This window comes from Quercus suber, unplaced genomic scaffold, assembly GCF_002906115.3.
Source record: "Quercus suber isolate HL8 unplaced genomic scaffold, Cork oak 2.0 scaffold_46, whole genome shotgun sequence".
Lineage (NCBI taxonomy): Eukaryota > Viridiplantae > Streptophyta > Magnoliopsida > Fagales > Fagaceae > Quercus > Quercus suber.
This window is the reverse complement of record NW_027069511.1, coordinates 247,872-254,365: the sequence shown is the minus strand read 5'-3', so window position 1 is coordinate 254,365 and position 6,494 is coordinate 247,872.

Below are 6,494 nucleotides of genomic sequence, written 5' to 3'. Positions count from 1 at the left end.
TTTTTTTTTTTTTTTTTCACTGCACTGATTATTGTATTTGGATCTCCTATTGCATTTTTCAGTTTTCACTCACAATATTAAAAAGTATTAAGGATAAAGAGTTTGTGTTGTACCTTTTTTTTTTTGAGAATACTAAAGTATTTTAACACGCACACGTGGAAGGAGAGAGTTTGTGTTGTATGTTGATTAAATTAAGACTAAAACATATATGATTTTTGGTTCATGGTTGCAATTTGGTCCTCGACATAGCCTTTTATCGCATGCAAACGAGCCTTTGGTATTAGAGGTGCAGCTTTGAAAGTAATATTCAAGTATTCTTTTTGAATACTTGTTGTGGGGCCGGTTATCCAAAAAGGTGATGTTGAAATAGTAGGAAATGGGCTTATGGCCCAATGGCCCAATCCGAGGACATTCATCTATCCGAGGATGGTTAAATAAAGACACTGTGGGAATAGTACAAGAAAAAGAGGTGGAAATCATATATAATGGCCCAAGATGCGTGAGGATAAAATCCATCTCGGATACAATGATCCAAGGTATATGTAACTATCTTACTATTCAAGATACTCCGTAAGATTGTATTAGAATGAAAAATGAATATAGAACAAGGGAGGAGCAGGAAGATAACAAATATCTTCTAAAGCTGCTATCTCCAATTAAATGCTTCCCAGTTAACTCTCTGCCGCATTAATGTGGAGGTGATACTTGAACAGTAATCAAGAGCCTTATGGCTCTATTGAGGCTCTGGGAGGTGTTGGATGGGAAGGAAGGAGTTCCTAAAAGTTAACTTACACGTGTATGGTAAAAATGGGAGGAGAGTTGTGATATATAAGGGGGGAAGATGGCCTGAAGAAAGGGGCAAAGAAACAAAGAAAGAGAAAAAGAAAGACTAAAACACTGAAACCCTGAGATATAAAAAAAAAATCCCAGAAAATCCTAAGAGAGAGGCCGAGGACAATATTTTCCCAGTTGGTCAGTATTGAATCTTCTTGACTTAGTTACTATGACACTTTTTCCTTACGTAATAGAACTAGTTCTTGCACCTAAGCTCTACAAATTTATTGTTTGGACTTGTTGGGTTAGAAATCCATCCCTATTCTGGCCTGATCCAAATTGAGTCCTTACTATTGGCACCGTCTATGGGGAGAGCTTGATCTATTTGTAGGAAAAGGGGTGCAACGTGTGGGATGGCAAAGGAACGTTACAACAGGCAGTAGCAGGCCTACATCAGGTGGATGTTGATCCCCACCAAGTAGAATCCGGGGGGTCTCAGCATGGCAACCCGTTTGTAAACCTCGAACAAAGAAGGGTTCGCGAAGGAAGTGTGTGGACAACCCACACAACTAGAAGTCAATCTCGAGAAAGAAGCCGTATTTCCCATGTCAAGAATGATAATGACATGCAACGTGAGATCGACAGGTTGAAAAGAGAATTGCGACATGAGCGGAGAAAATGCTTGTCTGCTAGTTCTAATCCATCCTCTGAAGAGTCAGACGATGCCAGTTATAGACTGAGATCCAGGACTTCACCCAGTGAGTCTTTCGCCTATAATGAGGAGCATCATCATAGATGCAAATATAAGAGCCCACCTCGCAGAAGTTTGGGTAATGATGCACTAAACAAGGCATTGAGCCAGGTTTCTAAATCCCCTTTTACGCGAAATATTGAGGATGCAAATCTTCCTCGGCGATTCCATCAACCTACTTTCACCATTTATAACGGTCAAACAGATCCAGTGGAGCATATTAGCCATTTTAGTCAGAGGATGGCTGTTCATTCTAAGGATGAGGCTTTGATGTGTAAGGTTTTTCCATCTAGCCTTGGCCCGGTAGTGATGAGATTGTTCAACAGCTTGAGAGCAAACTCCATTGACTTCTTTGAAAAGCTTACTAGGGCCTTCGCGCCCGCTTTATCACCTGCCGCAGGGTTGCTCAGTCTTTGGGATCTCTGTTAGCCATGTCCATGTGGGAAGGAGAGACCCTGAAAGCTTATTCTGATAGATATTGGGAAATGTTTAACGAAATAGATGGAGAATATGACGAGGTAGCTATTGGTACTTTTAAAGCTGGCCTTCCAACCGAGCATGATCTGAGAAAATCTCTGACCGGTAAACCTATTACCAGCGTGTGTTAACTTATGGACCAGATTGACAAGTATAGAAGGGTAAAGGAGGACCAAGTACAGGGTAAAGGAAAGGCCAAGGTAATCCCTCGGGAGAGGAGGGACTTTAGGTCAGACCCGTACAATACCAACCGACCTTGGAAGGATTTTGGGGGCAATTAGGATTTACTAATTTCCAGGTGGTTGGTATTGTGTTCCGAGAACCAATGCAACAGATTCTGGAGAAGATAAAGAATGAGCCGTTCTTCAAATGGCCTAACAAGATGGCTAGGGATCCTATGAAACGTAATCAGAGCCTCTACTGCTAATATCATTAGGGTCATGGACATACTACTGAGGATTGTAAAAATTTGTGAGACCATTTGGATCAGTTAGTCTGAGAGGGGAGATTAAATCATCTTTTACATCATTCCAGCGGCCGAGGAGGCCAAGTAGGTTCGACATTTCGGACAGATGCCTCTTTGAAACCCCCTTTAGGCACGATAAACGTCATATTTGCTGCCCCAGGAAGAACCGGGTCTTCCCCTTCCCGGGTAATGTTTGTATCTCATTGCTTGGACGAAGGCTCCAGTTCAATGTCAAAGAAGGTTAGAACGGACACTTCATTGGTGCTGGGTTTTTCAGATAAAGATAAGGTGGGAACCATTCAACCGCATGATGACGCTTTGGTGGTTACGCTCAGGATTGGGGGCTATGATGTGAGAAGAGTGATGATTGACGAAGGAAGCACAGCCAAGGTTATGTACCCTGATCTTTATAAGGGACTAAATTTGAAACTCCAAGATCTAACAGCCTACAATTCTCTTTTGGTGAGCTTTGAAGGTAGATCAGTCATTCCAATGGGTCTGATCCGAAAAAGTTCTTCGGCCGCTGCTGAGAATGGGTTATAACAATTAAAGACTCTGGCAACCTTCTTCAGTAAACCCGCCAATGAAGCAGAGTATAAGAATTTAGAAAAGGTAAGTGTTGGGGATGATCCGAAAAAGTTCTTTCAGGTTGGGGCACAGTTGCCTTTGTTGGAGAAGGAGCAATTGGTTGAAGTCCTTAGAAGATATATTGATGTGTTTGCATGGAATGCTTATGAAGCCACAGGGGTGGATCCAAACTTCATTTGTTATCATTTGAACGTTAATCCCTCAGTTACTCCGAAGAAACAGCCACCTCGGCGCCCATCCAGAGTGCATGCCGAAGCTATCCAAGATGAGGTATCAAAGCTTAAGCATGCAGGGGCTATCAAGGAGGTGTTTTATCCCCAGTGACTAGCCAATACTGTTGTAGTGAAGAAGAAAAATGGCAAGTGGCGTGTATGTGTAGAATTCATTAATCTTAATAAAGCTTGCTCGAAAGATCCTTTCNTTTCGTGCTACCTGTAAATGGTTTAATTCTGTGGCTCCATCGATCCAATGGAGAATGGCCTCACAAAGGTTTGAAAACCTTTCTTTGTCTCCATGGCTGACTTTTCTAGAGAAAGATGGTGCTTGTGCTTTCATTGACCCAAGGTGTGGTGACAAATATTTCATCAGCTTGCCACAACCATTGAAAGAAAGCAATGTCCTTTGTGGCACAAAACATGGTTGGCTGCTATTGGTAGTAGACGATGAGTCACCGTTCCTTTTCAATCCATTTACACAAGTGATTCTCCCACTACCATTCTCGGATTCTTCAATTGAGACATGCACTTCCATAGGCATTTCATCCCCTCCATGCACTTCAGAATGTGTACTAGTTGTGATTCTAAAGAAGAAGGTGGGGTTTTGTATGTTGGGGATGAGGTTTGGACTGAAAAATTTATAAAAACCGACTTTCTGATTGATGACAATAGCCCAGTTTTCTACAGAGGAGCATTTTATTGTCTGGGTCAGAAAGGAAATCTAGCAATTCTGAAGCTAAATGATGAAGAGCAAGAGGGTACTTTTGCTGTTACTTTTGATGTCCTTACCAAGCCAAAACCACCATGCACTGGTTACATCAAAATTTTCTTGTAGAATGTGATGGTGAGCTCTTATCAGTATTTGTGGGTCCTTTTGGAAAATGGATTCGAGTTTTCAAGCTGAATGAATCAAAGATGACATGGATCAGAGTTGAAAGTTTGGGAGATTATATGCTTTTTCTTAGTTCCAGATCATCCTTTTCAGCGAAAGCACAAACACCTGGAATGGAAAACGAGATTTACTTTCCTAGATTTTGTGGGCAAAGCATTGTCTTCTATTCACTGGAGACATGTAAGTATCAATCCTTTCAGAGTGAGGATGTTGTGGATTTTTATAGCTCCAGAGAAAAATTGGACTGTTGTTGGATTGAACCTAGATGGTGCTAGATAACTAAAAGTGGCCGTTTGTGCCAGCCTTCGCACTTAGTACATTTTAAATGCCTTTTTTTTTTTTTGAGAAGATTCTGTTCTTGTATTTAGTACATGTAAGTTTTATTTAATTCCATAAAGTAATGTTCAAGGGTTAATGTTTGCTCCTTGTTAACTTGTTTGTGATTGTGGAGCTTTGCGATAAGTATTGAGACATATGGTCTTCAAAAAAAAAAAAAAGTATTGAGGCATATGCTATAACGAAATATAAGGTTAATCTTGTAAAAAAAAAAAGAGAAAAAGTAATTACACTAAAACAGGTAATTATGTATTTTACTTTGTTCCTATATTTCTCTTTTCGTAGGTACTAGCAATGTTGTCAAATCAGTATCATATGTAGGATCGTGGGAGGTAGGTGAAATCGTGGATTGTAAAATTGGATCGTAAGATCCTACATTATTTGAGAGAAAAAAATACACTTGGTATGTTAAATAATTACATAAATGATACATTTATTGATATAATTACCATATATCACTATATCTATTTGTAAGCATCATTTAAAGAGGCCAAAACCTCAAAATGTGACACTCTATTGAGATATTTTTTATTTGGGTCCAACTGACACTCTCTCTACATTAGAGTGAAAAAATTTGGTCTATTGGAATTTTTTTTTCATTTGGGTCCAACTGAGCCTTCTGTTAAGTTAAAGAAGATTACAAGAAACTAAACTCATTTGGGATCGTCAGAATCGTATGATCCTACTGATCTTGAACGATCGCAAAGATCCTTAAGAGATCCGGGTCGTTTTGAGCAGGTGGGATCATATAATCATAGGATCGTAGGATCTAGATCGGAATTTTGACAACCATGGTACTAGTAGTGGCAGACCACTTTGAGGTGTGGGCTTTGTTTCAAATTTTTATTTGCTAACGTGAACTTTGATTTAATGTATGTCAGCCCTTTTTTCTTTAGGTGATGGATACTTTGTTTTAGTGTATTTTTTAATTTCAACAACTAACTAATTTACAATTTTTTTTTTTTTAAATCGTGATCAAAAGGTAAATGTTAGGATTCAAAGTTAACCCTTTTGAAAAAGACTTGAGAAGAACAAGAATTGTGAGTTTGATAAACTAGAAAGAACATTTGTACAACCAAGAGTCTTGTAACTCAAATGATATTATCTACTCCCATTTATAAGGAAAACCAAGATTCAAATCTTCTCTCTCCTTTTTCATTGTGTAACTATATAAAAAGAGAAGAAAAGAAAGAACATTTATACTTTTGCAATCTATAGTAACAATAAAATTATAGAACTTTAAATAAGTGACATTGAAAAATATTTTAGAAGAAACTTTCATTAAAAAAAAATACAATTTGTATTGATTGACAAATTAATTTCAAATCTTAAATACCCCATTCAACATAGAAGAGTCAATTTAATGGTAGTCTTTTTAAGGATATATTTTAATATCACAATTAGGTCACTATGATTTTGGAACATTGACAAAATAATTATGAACAAAACAAAAATAATAATCATTACTCAAAAAACATCACAATCATCATTAATGGATTATTAAAGTATGTTATAATTAATAATTAATATTATTATTATTATTAGCACTGCCCTAAGGTGGTATCGGACCATTCCTAAATGGTGTTGCACCAGGTATTCTCATTGGTCAACAGTTTGCTTGGGCAGCACATTATACACGTCTCTCGTCTTCAATGGCTCATGGAAGAGACAACCCACGATCATGCCTCCCGAATAGAATCAAAGTGGACTGAAGAGACTGAATATGACCAATGTGAACTGAATAGGATTGAAGTGGATAGAATAGGACCAATATGGACCGACTGGACCCAATAGGACCAACGTAGACAAACAGAACCAAATTTGACCGAATAGGACAAAATGCCGATTAGGACGAAGTGGAAAAATAAATGTGGACAGTATTATTAATATTATTATGATTAATATAATTTATTTAATGATGATGAAGATTATGAGTAATAAATTATTTATTTTATTAAATAAGTCTTATTGAGTAATGTTTATGATAATAATTAG